This window comes from Canis lupus, chromosome 10 (assembly GCF_003254725.2).
Source record: "Canis lupus dingo isolate Sandy chromosome 10, ASM325472v2, whole genome shotgun sequence".
Lineage (NCBI taxonomy): Eukaryota > Metazoa > Chordata > Mammalia > Carnivora > Canidae > Canis > Canis lupus.
Window position 1 is genome coordinate 51,021,480 of NC_064252.1, and position 15,397 is coordinate 51,036,876.

A 15,397-nucleotide genomic window follows, 5' to 3' on the forward strand; every position below is an offset into this window, starting at 1 on the left:
TGTAATACTTATGACAATTAGTTAATGATTATCTGTGTTTAAAAAAACCTCACACTTCTCATACTCCCTTGCAGTTGGTTCTAGGTATGAAACAGATCGTACCAATTCAGTGCATTATGTAAGATTTGGAAAGCAGAAGGGGTCAGTGCCATCTTCTTGAGTTCTTAGGTGTTGCTGCTGACAGCGATGGTCATGGAATTATTGGGCTTTTCTGCAACAGTAGCCTGGTGTCCAGAGACTAGCCTCATAAATGTCAAAAGGCAGTTGCAGTGAAGGCTTCTGAGTCTTGCCTGGATCATAGTTAGTGGTGTATTCTTATTCTTTTTTTTTTTAATATTTATTTATTTAAAAAAAAGAAGAAGAAAAAAGATTTATTTATTTTTAAAGAGAGAGAATAGGGGTAGGGGTGGAGGGAGAGACAGAATCCTGAAGTAGACTCCCCACTGAGCATGGAGCCCAACTCAGGCTTGATCCAGAACCCAGAGATCATGCCATAAGTGGAAATCAAGTCAGCTGCTTAACCAACTGAGCCACCCAGGAGCCCCCACTTATACATTCTTAAACTTTCCAGAGTAGGCTCTGATTACTCACTTTCTTGACTATGATACTCCTCTGGCAGGACAGTTCAGTGGGGATGTTCAGGGAGTCATTAGAAAGAACCTAACTTATCCCACTCCTATTAGCCTCCCTAACCATTCCCTAACTCTCTGAACTGAAGGCTCTTTTGCTTAAAACAGGAGGTGATTTGTTTCTTGCAATTGATATTCAAATGAAATAATTTATAATATAGATTTTTAACATAGAGAAACTGCAAACCTTATTTTAGAATCATTAAAGTAAGTTATTTGATTTGTATCTATCCTGTATACTATATGCTGCCAAAGTAAGTGTAAAAGAGGTTTAAAAATTAAGAATTATCTATGAGATTCCCTTCTACATGTGGTAACAACTATTGATAAATCAGAGCATACACAACAACTCTGGGGCAGCATGTTTAACCTTTTTTTAAAGATTTATTTATTTGAGAGAGTGTGCATGTGAGAGTGAGTAGGGGAAGGGACAGAGGGAGAGAATCTTTTAAGCTGACTCCCCACTTAGGCAGAACCCAACCCAATGTGGGGCTCCATCTCACAACCCACGAGATCATGACTAACCAAAACTAAAAGTCAGATGCTAAACTGAGCCACCCAGGTGCCCCATAACCTTTTTCTAAAAGTTTATTCAGAACACAGAATGAGTGAATGAATAGGTATAAAGAATTGTTTTTAATAAATAATTTTTATTTTTAAAAATTGATGAAATAGAACATGACTAGCAGGTGAGCAGTGGCTTACTCTAAGAAATGCCTGATGGCATCAATTGAAAGGTGTGTCAGAAACAATTGGGTGATTCCAGGTTTCACACTCCTCGACTCAGCATCCTGAAATGGTTTTCAACAGGCTGGAAAACCCATTAAAACATCTGGCCCATAACAGTAACAGGCTCAATTCCTTTCAATCATGGTGATATTGTGGGAGAGAGTGACATTTCTGAATTTTGTTTTTTTTTACATTGTTTGCAAAGTGAATTTGACAGTGAGTGAGTAAAAGAGAGTGATACATGAACAGTTACAGCTTTTGAGTACCACTGAGCACATGCTTGATATAATGTTTGCTTCTAGGTAGCATTTTATAATTACATCTAATCTAGTAACATTTTTGCCTGTGCTTTCAGAAAAGAAACATTGGGAAGTGGTGGCAGATAAGAGGGCAAATGACTGAGAAGTCACAACTCTCTGCAAATGCAGACACACACATTTACAATATTCTGGCAGAGAATAAATAGCAACAAGCATCTGATTCTAAGTTTTTAGAGTTACTCAATTTAAATGAGGTTGCCACTGAGGGCAGAATAAGACAGAATTGCTTTGATATATATGAAACATTTCTAAAATAAAAGGAAACGTTTTTTGGATCATTGAAAGTTTTAGAATTAAGATTATTTTGAGCTGGCAAGGTCCTTAAAGACTTCTTGTCCAATAGTTTGATTTCATAGCTGAGAAAACAGGTGTAGAGAGGTTTATTGACTTGCCCAGAGTAACAGTTAATCGTGAAATTAAAATGTTTAATTCATAGCTCCCCTCCCATTAGCCTGCACATAAGTTTTTGGAAATATGTTTAGAATTGTCTGCAATAAGGGAGAAATGATCTAACACCAAAGCTTCTTAAGAACAGATCTAGACTCCAGGGGTGAGGGGCTGATGGGGGTGATGTGGGATGTGGCTGGGGAAAAGGGCCTTTCAGGTATTCCTTCACTCAGCTTTGCCACTGACACATAAGAAGTCTATAGAATCTGCCTCCCTTTCTTACTTTATAACTCACTCAGCCTGCTTATTGCCTTTATGCTACCTCTTTCCTGCAAGTAAACCACATATAGTTCCTCTTCAATTGCCTTTTGTGAAGAGGAGAGTAAGGTTCGAAGTATATATTGAATGCTGCTGAGCAGCTAGGCTCTAGGAATCATGAGAATTTATACCACTGAATCCACTCAAAAGTGGCTGGTGGGGCTTTGCCAGGCGTAAGCAGATGGGGAGAGAGGAATAAGTGCCTATGCAGCTGAACAAATTCCAGAAGTTCACCTCAGTACCACTGGCTGCCTTTCAGGCTAAAGACTCACTACTGGGAGCTTAAATGTATTTGCAGATGTACTCAGATTTTAAGAACTCTGTAGCACTTCACCCATTAGGATGGCTTCTATGAGAAAGAGAGAAGGAAGGAAGGAAGGAAGGAAGGAAGGAAGGAAGGAAGGAAGGGAGGGAGGGAGGGAGGGAGGGAGGAAGGAAGGAAGGAAGGAAGGAGAAAGAAAAAAGAAAAGAAAAGAAAAGAGAAGAGAAGGAAAGGAAAGAAAAAATAATAGTGAGGCACAAGAGTTCTTGTGCCCATTGTGGGAATGTAAACAGGTACAGCTACTATTGAGAATGTATGGCAGTTCCCCCAAAAATTTAAAAATAGAATTACCATATGATTCAGCAATTCCACTTCTGGATATATACGCAAGAGAAGTGAAGCAAGAACTTGAAATAGATATTCATACACCCATGTTCATAGCAACATTATTCACAGTAGCCAAAATGTGGAAACAACTGAAGTGCCCATGGACCGATGAATGGATAAACAAATGTGGTATATATTCAATAGAATATTATTCTGCCTTAAAAAGGAGTTAAGTTCTGGGGATGCCTGGGTGGTTCATTGGTTCAGCGTACTTTACCATCTTAACCATTCAGTGGCATTAGTACATTCATATTTTTGTACTACCATTCCACCATCCATCTCCAGGATGCTTTCATCCTGTGAAACTGAATCTCTGTACCTGTTAAATGCCAGCTCTTCATTTCCCCCTTCCTCTAGCCCTTGACAATCACCATTCTACTCTCCGTCTCTAAGAATGTAACTACTCTAGGTACCCATGTAAGTGGAATCACACAGTGTTTGTTCTTTTATGACTGGCTTATTTCACTTAGCATGATGTTCTCATAATGTCCATGATCTACCATGTGTCAGAACTTAATTCCTTTTTTTTTAAGATTTTATTTATTTATTCATGAGAGACAGAGAGAGAGAGACAGACAGAGAGGCAGAGACATAGGCAGAGGGAGAAGCAGGCTCCATGCAGGGAGCCCGATGTGGGACTCGATCCCGGGTCTCCAGGATCACACCTTGGGCTGAAGACGACACTAAACCGTTGAGCCACCCAGGCTGCCCTGAAGTGTGTTAACTGACTTTGTAAAGGGTTCTTTTTTTTTTTTTTTAATAGAAATGAAAATTACAGCCTGCTTTGCATCCATTCTTTTATTCCTTCCTTCTTTTCTTTATCCCTTGATTCCTCCTTTCTTCCTTTGAATATCTATAGACTTACCTAACATGTGCCAAACATTGTGTGAAGCCCTGTGAAGCTCAGTTGAAAGATACCGTGATCCACTCACAGGTCAATGGTGGGGAAGTGCCCCAGGTAAAACAGACATTGTCATGTGGCAAGGGCTCTGATGGAGACCTGCTCAGGTTGTTATGGAAGCTCAGGGAAGAGACTTCTAAGCCAGTCTGGAAGATAAAATTAAAAATTTTTGGAATTTGGAATTCCTAAGTAGAGTCTTAGAGGAATAGAAGTCAGCCTGCTAACAAAAGAAAAATCTGAATTATCATAACAATATTAGTAATAACATTTTTAGCAATAAAGCTATGACTTATGTATTGTTTATCCAACAAATGCTTGTTAAATACTAGAAAATGAGCAGAGTCCTATGTGCTAGAAATATGGAGGGGAAGAAGATAAAGTCCCTCTGTCATGAAGCTTAGGTGGAGATATTCAATAAATACGTAGACAAGCAAAGCATAGTCTATCAGATTATGATAAGTGCTCTGGAGAACAACAGAGTAGGGGGAAAAAGAAAGGTTTGAGATAAGGGAAAGGATGTTACTAATTTTTACACGGTGGCTAGGAAAGGCCTCACCAATACAGCAGCATTTGAGCAGAGAACTGAAGACAGTGAAGGAGCCCTGCAGAAAGAAGGGGAGGCCAAGGGAACAGAAAGAAAAGTTCTTGAGATGAGAAAGTGCCATATGCATTAGAAGGACAATGTGGTTGGAGCAGGAGGGAGGGGAAGAGCTCCCATCATTCAGGGCATTTGAGGCTGTGGTAAGGACGTCAGCATATACACTGTGAGATGGAAATCACTAGAGGGCTTTGATTAGAGGAATGACATGACTTGACCTGGGTCTTAAAGTGATCATTTTATCTTCTATTGAGAAGACAAGAAGGGGCAAAGGTAGAAATGCTGTCTCCAAGTAAGGGACTACTACACTTATTCAGGAGAAAGTGATGGTAACTTGGATTAGGATGGCAGCTGCTGAAATCATATTCTAGATATATATTGAAGGTGGAATCAACAAGACTGTCTGATAGACTGGCCATCAGTTGTGGAAGAAAGTAAAATAGTCATGAATGACATCCAAACTGCTGGCCTGAGTAACCAGAGGCATCAAGCTGCATTGACTAGGATGGAGCACTTGTAGGAAGAGCAGGTTTGGGTTAGGTGCTGACACTGGAGCCACTGAATGAATGTGGGGAGAAGTGAAGTTGGAATATGGCCATGGGACTATTAACACAACTATATTCCTTAACGGGGGTTCCAGGAAAATCAGAGACATTGATGAGAGCCTAAGAGATTCATCTTGGTTAGAATCTTGGTTACAGGTACCAGATAAAGCTTTAAAATCTACTGGTTGGCAAAGCCTACACTAGATGACCACTATCTTAGTGGCTTTCCAGCTCTGATGCCACATCTTTGTTTCTGGGATTTTGGAAAGCTGACTTTGTTTTCAATGAATTTCACAAGCACTTATTAAGTGTACAAGTGTAACAGGAAAGGCTCATAGTATACTGGTTCCTACTGATGCCATCCGTTGATGGGCAGAGTTAACTGGCTTTTGCTCTGGCACAGGCTTTGGTTATATCTGTCTGATTTTGTAAGGTGGAAATTGGTAAACTGAAGAACTTCTATAATATATCATCTTTGACAGCTGGTGATGGCACCTCTTACTCACCTTCCATGAAAATTACAGTGACCTATCACTATAGGTCACTATATCACCATGTCCAATCATGGACATTTGTAAGATTGCTGGCTAGAGTTAGAGTTTCAAGCAGAGAACTTCTGCCTTGTGAAATTAAGTGATTTCAGGACCTACAGTCTCATGTCCTTCTTAACCAGGCAAGATTTTAATAAACACTCAGTAAAAACTCTTTGGAAGAATGTAATTAGAACTCTCTCTGGCACTCTATGAAACTATAGGTTATTTTCATAATGGTGAAGATTCAGGAGTGCTTTCCCAGCATAAAAGATCCAAACAGGCAGTGGGTTCTGAGCTGCTAAGTATAACCCCAGTCCCTGGTGTGGGCCCTGTATAGGATTCAGAATAACTGTGAGGATGATTACATTTTTTTTTTTTAAGATTTTATTTATATATTCATGAGAGGCACAGAGAGAGAGAGGCAGAGACACAGGCAAGAGAGAAGCAGGACTCAATCCCTGAACTGGGATCACACCCCGAGCCAAAAGGAGATGCTCAACCATTGAGCATCCGATGACTGCACTTTCAATGAGAAGACAGAACAGAACTCGCATTGACCAGGCAAACATCTAAGTGTTCAGCTGTGTGCTCATGCCTCCCCCCTGGGCCAGGGCTGGCCCACTCTGCTACAGACCCTGTTACATCTCTATCACAATGTTCTTCACACTTATGCTTACTTCCTCAGACTGTGAGAAAGATCTGCCCAGTTCACTGCTGTATTCTCAAAACCATGGCCAGTGCCTGGGACAGAGCAGTCCCCAGTAGATGTTGAATAAATGAACAGAAGTTATAAAAAGACATTAAATAAAACAGTTTGAAAATGCAAGTTATGTCAGGTAAGGTTTTTCAAGGCCTTTCCTTTACAAAGCAAGTATGGCATTCTCTGAAAGGCTTCCTTGATCCCTGACAGCAACCTCTTCTCCACAGAGGCTGGTTCCACTCCTGTGCTTTGACCCTATTACATCTTGAGCATCTGTTATGCTATTTATTACTCTCTACTATATGATTTCTTGAGTTTTCTTGCTTATATTACTCCCCACTAGACAGAGTGTACCTTGAGGGCAAGATCCCTGCATCTCTGCATCCTAGAATCAAGAGATAGTGTTTGAATAAATAAGCTTCCATTTGCTGAAGTTACTAAAGCTGAATCCATTTATTAAATATGTGGCAGACAGGATTAACCAGAAGCAAGAGTTTGTAGTATTTGATAAGATTTCCCTCAATGAATATTTGTTGAAAACTATTAAAGATAAATTATTAACCCATTGCAATTAGTGTTCCCAAAGGCATCTAAGAGCTCATTTCCTGTTCTGAGTAAACCTATCATCTTCTAAGATCTAAGCCTTATTTCACAGGAAAATGAGGCAGATTCTCTCTGACAGTGTGTCAGACAGTGGTGTTGAGTCTCATTAAGAGGATCATATTCCTTCTCTTTGGTAGACAAAATGGTCAAGATTATAGGATCTCTGAGGTTGACATATACAGCTAACAATCTTTTTTTTTTTTTAAGATTTTTATTTACTCATGAAAGACACAGAGAGAGAGACAGACACAGGAACAGAGGAGGAACAGACATAGGCAGAGGGAGAAGCAGGCTCCATGCAGGGAGCCTGACATGGGATTTGATCCAGGGTCTCCAGGATCACACCCTGGGCTGAAGGCGGCACTAAACCGCTGAGTCACCAGGGCTGCCCCACAGCTAACAATCTAGAACTAAAATTAGAAACTGGTAATTACTACGGGGTAATTATTTAACTAGAAAAATATATGTTTAAGTTACTAAAGAACATACTAAAAAAGGTTGTACCAATGCAGATACAATTTAATGTTAGTGAAATTCACGGAATAAACACCTAATAATTTTATTCTTTTTTTTTTTAATGAAGACTCCCCAAATCTGCAGTTATGTTGAATAATCTAACAGCAAAATTATAATCTGGGATTAAAACAGAAATCTGAGATTCTGATTGGAATCTGTCTGATTCCACAGTCTATGCTTTCCCCTTCTATAAAAAGAACTCTCAGATATGATATACATGCTGAAGTGTTGAGATGAAATATACTGATGTCTCTCAATGTATCAAAAATATCAGATGGATTGATAGGTGGACAGAGGGATAGATAGATGGATCATTATGTGAGAAGGCAAATATGGAAAAATGTTAATTGTAGAATCTAGACAGTCATATAGATGTTCACTGCATAAGCCAATTTTTCTGAATAATTTTCATAGCAAATTTAAATCATTTATAATTATTTAATAATGTATAATAAAAATAGCAAAATAAATAAATAGAAATTTAGGGATCCCTGGGTGGCGCAGCGGTTTGGCGCCTGCCTTTGGCCCAGGGCGCGATCCTGGAGACCCAGGATCGAATCCCACATCAGGCTCCCGGTGCATGGAGCCTGCTTCTCCCTCTGCCTGTGTCTCTGCCTCCCTCTCTCTCTCTCTGTGACTATCATAAAAAAAAAAAAAAAAAAAAAATTAAAAAAAAAAAAAAAGAAATTTAAAGCTAGTAACTAAAACATTTGAAATTTTTCATAATAAAACATTGATGGGGAAAACGTGGCCTTATAGTCCTTCCTAGGCCAATCTAGTCTAGGAAGCTAATGCTCAGAGAGTGTGTCTAATCCTATTATTCCATTGTTTAAGATCCCTGAAGCCTCTCCATTCTCTGTACAATAAAATTCAAGCTCTTTGAGTTGGCACACATCGCCCTTCATAACCCGTCCTCTGACCCGCTCTCTGATCACATCTTCAATCCTTCAAGCATAAGAGCAGAGCTGAATTGCCACATGCGGGCAACTGAGCTATCTAGTAATTTGATGCCCCTTGACATTTTTAAACTAATTTTTACTTATCAAAGCACTATATGTACATAATTTAAAAGGTCAGTAGTGCCCAAAAGCCTTTAAGAAAAAATCAACAGCATTTTCACACAGCTCTGTCACACCGTTACCATCCTATTTTACAGACTCAATCACTTCCAGCTCTTACAGTTGTTTCTTATTTGCCTTCAAGTTTCTTGGCATATGATCCTTTTTGGTCAAGTTAGATATTATCTGTTGATTTTCTTTCATTGCAGGCAAGGCAATTAGCACTCTTCCTCTTCTCTGCCCCATCCCTCATCCCCCAGCATCACACTTTTTGGCTAAATCCATATTCAGTGTTAATTAATAGGACTGTAAGTACTGTTTGCTGAGGACTCAAGAATGGTGATTGCATTTTCTTTCTTGGCTATCTTTTAGTTTGTCCTGAAGTTGATATCTGCCTCTGTTTTGTCATTTGTCCAGATTTCATTGAACAAACTGTGTTTCCACACCCACTAACAGTTCTATAAAATGCTTCTCACTAAAAATTCTCATATGACCAGCCTGTTGGATAATCAAGTAGCTCCATTTTGTTTCCCCTGACAGCATCTTTCCTGGAACCTTCCATCCCACTTAAATTAACATGGTTACTTCTGGGCCTACCACATCACCTACTCTGAGTTCTTCTGGGACTTCATTTTGGCATCATCCTGGAGAGGTTCTATGCCTTACTCCTGTGTTGGATCCCCTCTTCCCTGAATCCACTGTGTTCTTTCTTGGTTTATTTCTTCATTTGGTGGAACATATCATCTAGTGACTTTTTGAGAAAGGATATGTGACAGGAATATCTTTTTGAGATTTTGCATGTATGAAAATGTGTCTACCCTATCCTCTTACATAATCAATGGTTGGTTTGGGTGGGTGGGTATAGAATTCTAAGTTGAAAATAACTATTACTCAGGCTCTTTTTTTTTTTTTTTTAAGAGTTTATTTTTAAGTAACCTCTATACCTAACATGGGGCTTGAACTCACAACCCCAAGATCAAGAGTCACAAGCACCACCTAATGAGCCAGCCAAGTGCCCCACAACTTTTACTTAGGCTTTTAATGGCATTAATCCCTGAGCTTCTAGTTGTAAATGCTGTTGAGAAGGCTGGTGTTAGGCCTTTTTCCCAATCCTATTGAATAATTTTTTTTCTCTCTGAAAGGTTTTTTCCCCTCTGAATTGTTGCTGTTGTTATTGTTCTGGTTTCTAACTTCCATACCGGAAGTTGTCCTCAGATCTCCAGTGATCTTTGTCTTTCCATTTATATCTTAAAATAAATTACCTAATAGCTGTTTGGAAGCTGTTTATTTGAGGGTGTTTATCTTCTACTGAAATGTAATATATGCAGGTGGCTAGCTGAGTTTTTCATTTGGTATCCCTAAATTTTAGCATAGGTAGATCTGTTCCCTAGCAGTGTGGGTTTCTCCTATGGGAGGAGCGGGGAGGAAGTGCCATTAGAACTTGTCACTGAAGTCCTTACTTCCCTTTTTTCACACTCTAGTACCTCACTGCCAGCTCTCCTCAGTGCCTGATTTTCTGAGACTTTCTAGTTTGCTTCTCCAGAGGCTCTACTCTCATCTCTGAGGGTGGGGGAAAGTTAGCCCTTTGTAGAGTAGATGGGAACCTACAGGTCTAGCTGTTCCTTACACACTCTTAAGCAGTCCCCAATCCACTCCCTTGCCTCACCTCTGTCTTTCAGGTAGGTGGTGCCACTAATCCCTGAGCCTTTCTGCAGTTGGGCGGAATGAATCAGCTCCTCCTGATTAACATGGCCCCATACAGGGACTTTGCTTTGATCTTCTTCCACTTTGGTCCAGAGTCACAATTGTCTCCTAGTTTTACTAAAGATAAACTCTGTGTTCCTTATTTTTGTTTTTCTCGTTGTTTAAAGGCAACTTTTCAGAGAAAAGGGAGTGGGGGGGGGGGGGCAGGACCATTTTTATTTGGTCATCTGAAAACTAGAAGTCTTCCAAATGATATTGCATTAAGAAAAAAACCCAACCCCAGTCTTTCCTCCTGTGTTTCTCCTTTACTCTCACACCACTATCACACTCACAACACTTTTTTTTTTTTTTTAAGATTTTATTTGTAAATAATCTCTACACCCAATGTTGGGCTCAAAACTACAACCCTGAAATCAAGAGATACACACTTTACTGACTGAGCCAGTGAGGCACCCCCATACTTCTGATGCCAGATGTGTAGGGTTTGTTTTCCCTCAGCAAGCAATTCTGTGACACAAGCTGGGTGCCCTACAATTTAACTTAGTTCTCACACTATCTACCAGGAGATAGCCTCAGATCCCACAGGTGAGGGGATGAGTCCCACAAGACTGTCCTCCCCTTCAGGTGCCAATCACAAGTAGTAGGTACATAGCCTGGCCACAACTTCTGTCTGACTTGGCTACAAATTGGAGAATCCCATGGCCTCCTCTCTTTGGATTCAATTATTTGCTAGAGTGGCTCACAGAACTCAGGAAAACACTTACTTAGGTTTACCTGTTTATTAAAAGATATAATAAAGAATACAGATGAATAGCCAGATGACAAGACACATAGGGCAAGGTTCAGGAGATTCCTCAGAGCAGGAGCTGCCATCCCCATGGAATCAGGCCGTGTCACCCTCCCAATACGTGGATGTGTCCACTGACCTGGAAGCTTTCAGAATCTCATACTTCTGGGATTTTTACAGAGGCTTTATCACGTAGGCATTATCAATTATTAACTCCTTTCCAGGGCCTCTCCCTTCTCTAGAGAATGGGAGGTGGGACTGAAGACTCCAAGCTTCTAATCACAGCTTGGTCTTTTTGGTGGCCAGCCCCTATCCAGAAGCCCACCAAGAGTTACTGCTGTCACCCAGGAAATTCCAAGGGATTTAGGAACTCTTTGTCAAGAATGGGGGTCAAAGACCAAATATTAGAACAAACAGTGCTCCTGCTATTCTTATCACTTAGTAAATTACAAAGGTTTTAGGAATTCTGTGCTGGGAACTGGGGGCAGTGAGCAATATATATTTTTTCTATTATCTCCAAGACATTCTTTATTATTTGTTCAATAAGTTTTTAGAGGAGAGGCTGGGGGAAGAATGGGAAAAGAAGACCAACAGTGGTGGAGAGCTGAGCTCTGCCTACTAGTAAGTCTTTTTTATTTTTTACTAGTAAGTCTTTACAACTTTACTGGTCTAGTCCAAAAGGGAATGTATTTGCTTACAAAACCAAATACCGGAAAGGCAGGTATGGCTAGATCTTACTAGAACTAGACACTTGATCCTCTTAGGACTCTCTAGAGATGGCTACATTCTCCAGTAGTAAGGAATAACTTGTGCTCATACCTTGACATTAGTAACAGCAGAGAGGAAAGAACTGCTTCCTATCGCTCAGCTATCAGAGTAAAAAAACATAGAATTTTAAGGATTTTATATATTTAAATATTTTCTTAAAAATTTATTTGAGAGAGACAGAGAGAAGGCGAATGTGAGAAAGAGAGCACAAGCAGGGGGGTGGGGTAGAGGGAGAAGCAGACTCTCCTCTGAGTAGGGAGTCTGATGTGGAGCTCCACCTCAGGACCTCAGGATCATGACCCAAGCTGAAGGCAGAGACTTAATCAACTGACCACCCAGGCACCCTGGATTTTATTTATTTATCTTAGAGAGAGATAGAGAGTTAGAAAGAGGGGAGGGGTAGGGAGAGGGAGAGAGAGAGAATCCCAAGCAGACTCTGAGTGTGAAGCCCAACACAGGGTTCTGTCCCAGAACCTTGAGATCATGATCTGAGCCAAAATCAAGTCAGATGCTTAACTGACTAAGCCATTCAGGCACCTCCCTAGAAAGATTCTTTGTCTTGAGCTATATCATAGACAGTGGTCTGGGAAGCTCCATTTGGGCCATGAGAATGAGGGAGAAAAGTAGTGGGTTTCTAAAGTACAGGGAAACAACACCTATGTTACCTGGGGGCATCACTGATGTTCTGCACCTTCACTGAACTGTGAACCTACAGTTCACCACTGCCCTTCAAAAGATTTCTCCTTTGTTGAGGTGGCCAGAAAACATAGGCTTCACTTATTACCTCAGTTCCCAAATATCTATAAGCATCTACTAATGCCACTGGATACTGAGAATAAAAATAATAATAAGGCCCAGTCACTGGACTTAAGGACCTCACAGTCTGATTGCCAAGAGAGTTATGTAAAGAAATAATTACAGAACAGTATTGTGAGTAGAGCAATCCAGAGGTCTAGAAGATATACAGAGAAAGGAGGCCATAATTTCCTTTAAAGGAGCAGTATTTTATAGTGGTGATATAAGCTGGGTTTTGGAAAACATAAATATGAAAGCGTCGGTGAATTGGAACTGGGAAGACATTCCAAGCAGAAAAGAAAAGAAAAAAAAAACATATGCTAAGGCTTATTGGTTCAAAAATATTTACTCATTGCTACTAAGATACCTTGTACTAGGTAAGCATTGAGATACAATTCTAAAAAAAATAGTCATAGTCCCCGTTCTTGAAATTTGCAGTATGATGAAGTCAGACAATCAAATTTTCAAAAAAATAAATTAATTACAAACTGTGTTAACTGCCACAGAAGCGAAGTACACAACACTATGAGAAAGCAATAGGGCTGATAACAGTGGATGGTGATGTGGGTGGGTGGGGCAGTCCACAACATGGAGTATCCAGGGAACCACAACCATTTCCATGTTGCTGGATAAGAACAGGAGGTCCAGGGATCCCTGGGTGGCGCAGCAGTTTGGCACCTGCCTTTGGCCCAGGGCGCGATCCTGGAGACCCGGGATCGAGTCCCACGTCGGGCTACCGGTGCATGGAGCCTGCTTCTCCCTCTGCCTATGTCTCTGCCTCTCTCTCTCTCTCTCTCTGTGTGACTATCATAAAAAAAAAAAAAAAAAAAAAAAAGAACAGGAGGTCCAGCTGTCTTGGACAGGGCAACAAACTTGTTGCCCCCATTTTTAACCTTAGGGCTGTTCCACACTTGTAAACAGTTCTTCAAAACCCATGGGCAGAGAATCATAAATTCTAGAGTCTTTTCCTTTTTTTCAGCAAATTTAGCTTAGCTGAGAATTTCAAAATTCCTCTTGAAAATTATGGATACTCAAGTCAGACCTGATCGGTCATATCACTTCCTGCCTCCGTCAATAAGTCCAAATCTATCTGGAATTTCTCAAAATTCTTCAGTGGGTTTTTTTCAAGATCTTATTTTTAAGTAATCTCTACAATCAAAACAGGGCTTGAACCCACAGCCTCAAGATCAACAACTGCACGCTCTACCAAGCCAGCCAGGCACCTCTGGGTTTTCTTTTCTTGACCTGTTTTTCTTTTTTTCCAACTTCTCCAAACCATTGTGTCATTAGCTGCCTTCACCAATGTAGAGTTTTTTTATTTCTCAAATTTAAGATCAATTTTTAAGCATACATAGATATAGAAATTTTATTCATAAAATAAAATTTTAAGGATACATGATTACTTATGTATAATGCTTCCAATTAGTTTATCTATTATTATAGATAATAGCCTGCCTTTGTTTCCTCTCCTTAGGCTGGATGTAGAATGTAACTGCCCCCATGGAGAGGGGCAAGAAATCAAGGAAAGTAAGGAGACCAGCCTCAGTTATCATTGATGATGCCAAGAGACACTCAGCACTAGGACCATGTTATTTAAACATAAGTGAGAAATTAAGCTATGGAGTGACCTTTAAGAGGTTTGTCACATTAAGCGTACTTCGTATCACTAAAGACTTAACTACTAACAAGCTATACCTAAGTGAGTTACCTAACTACTTCTGAGTGCTTTGAAATGACATCAATATTCAGCTTCCAATTTCTAATCTTTGTTGAACTTTTCGTTGTTGAATGCATTAAGTACACCAAGAGTTGGGGACATTTTTAAATGTTGACTTTGGATGTACTCTCCCTTCCACTATAAAAAATGACTAGTATTTTTGATGCCCATTTAGTAAACTAAGGCTACCAAGTTTTGTTCTTGTGTATGATATTATCAAGCTGTGGTGGGTAACTGTTTTATCCCATAAACTGGTTATACCAGGTTGGGTTCCTCTGATTCATACTGTTTAAAATTTGCAGTGTCTACATTCAGTTATAGAGAACATCCATCTAGAGCAGTCTATTAAATGCTTTACCTAGAGATGATGGCCAGAAGCACTCGGACCAGCTATCAAGGGCCTCAGCAAAATGACAAAGTATGATATATCTTCAGTGCCTTCCCCAAATCTATAGCTTTACCACTCCCCGTGTCTTTTCTTTTCAACTGCAATTTTTATGCTTTTAGCTCCTGAGGTAGTATGAGGAAGGCATTGAAAGAAATGTCTTGGAGGGACTCTGACAGTAAATTATTCTCTGGGTCTGGGAGTACATGTCTACACCTAAACTGTACTTATACATCTTGAAAGAGAGGCCACCAGGGAAGGAGGAAGGGCTCTGTGGGAACAAGATAAGGGAGGGAAGAGGTGCAGAAAGGAGGAGCTCTGATGAGAGTTCCACCCTCAGGGGCAGAAAAAGAGCCATCTACCCGTCTGGGTACCAGATAAGGATAAAGTTAAATGTTGTGTAGGGTGTTTGGAGACTTCATAACTTCTTCATGTTTTAATTTTTTTTAATCCCCTTCTGTTTTCCCATGGTGCTCCCAACAAAGCTCTTAAAATTGAAAGAGCCTATGTACTGATTCTGGTGCACAGTAAGACAGGGATACATCCCAATCCATAACTTCTCTTAGAGGAAAATGAGAATCAAGAAGTATAGTTGGTACTAAGAGATCAAAAAGGAAAAGAAAAAAAGCTAAATTTTTCAGAACTGTGGAAAGGAGAAAAGAGGTTCAAGGAGTCAGGTCACAGAGAATCTAACTGGGAAGAGTTCCCTAACAATCCCTAGGGCAATACAACCTTCCTTCGCCTTGTATCTGTCC

General features: G+C 40.1%; 1 long non-coding RNA gene across 2 annotated transcripts in view; it reads right to left on the minus strand.

Annotated features, from left to right (window-relative positions):
* LOC112671946 (uncharacterized) overlaps positions 1-15,397 on the minus strand; it is a 52,990-nt gene that overhangs the window by 5,020 nt on the left and 32,573 nt on the right. The window contains exon 3 of one of the 2 annotated variants that reach the window (XR_003143936.3): positions 3,898-4,079. The exons of the other annotated variant lie outside the window; for it this stretch is intronic. This is a non-coding gene — a long non-coding RNA (uncharacterized LOC112671946). The remainder of the gene's footprint in view (positions 1-3,897; positions 4,080-15,397) is intronic. 2 annotated transcript variants of the gene reach the window in all.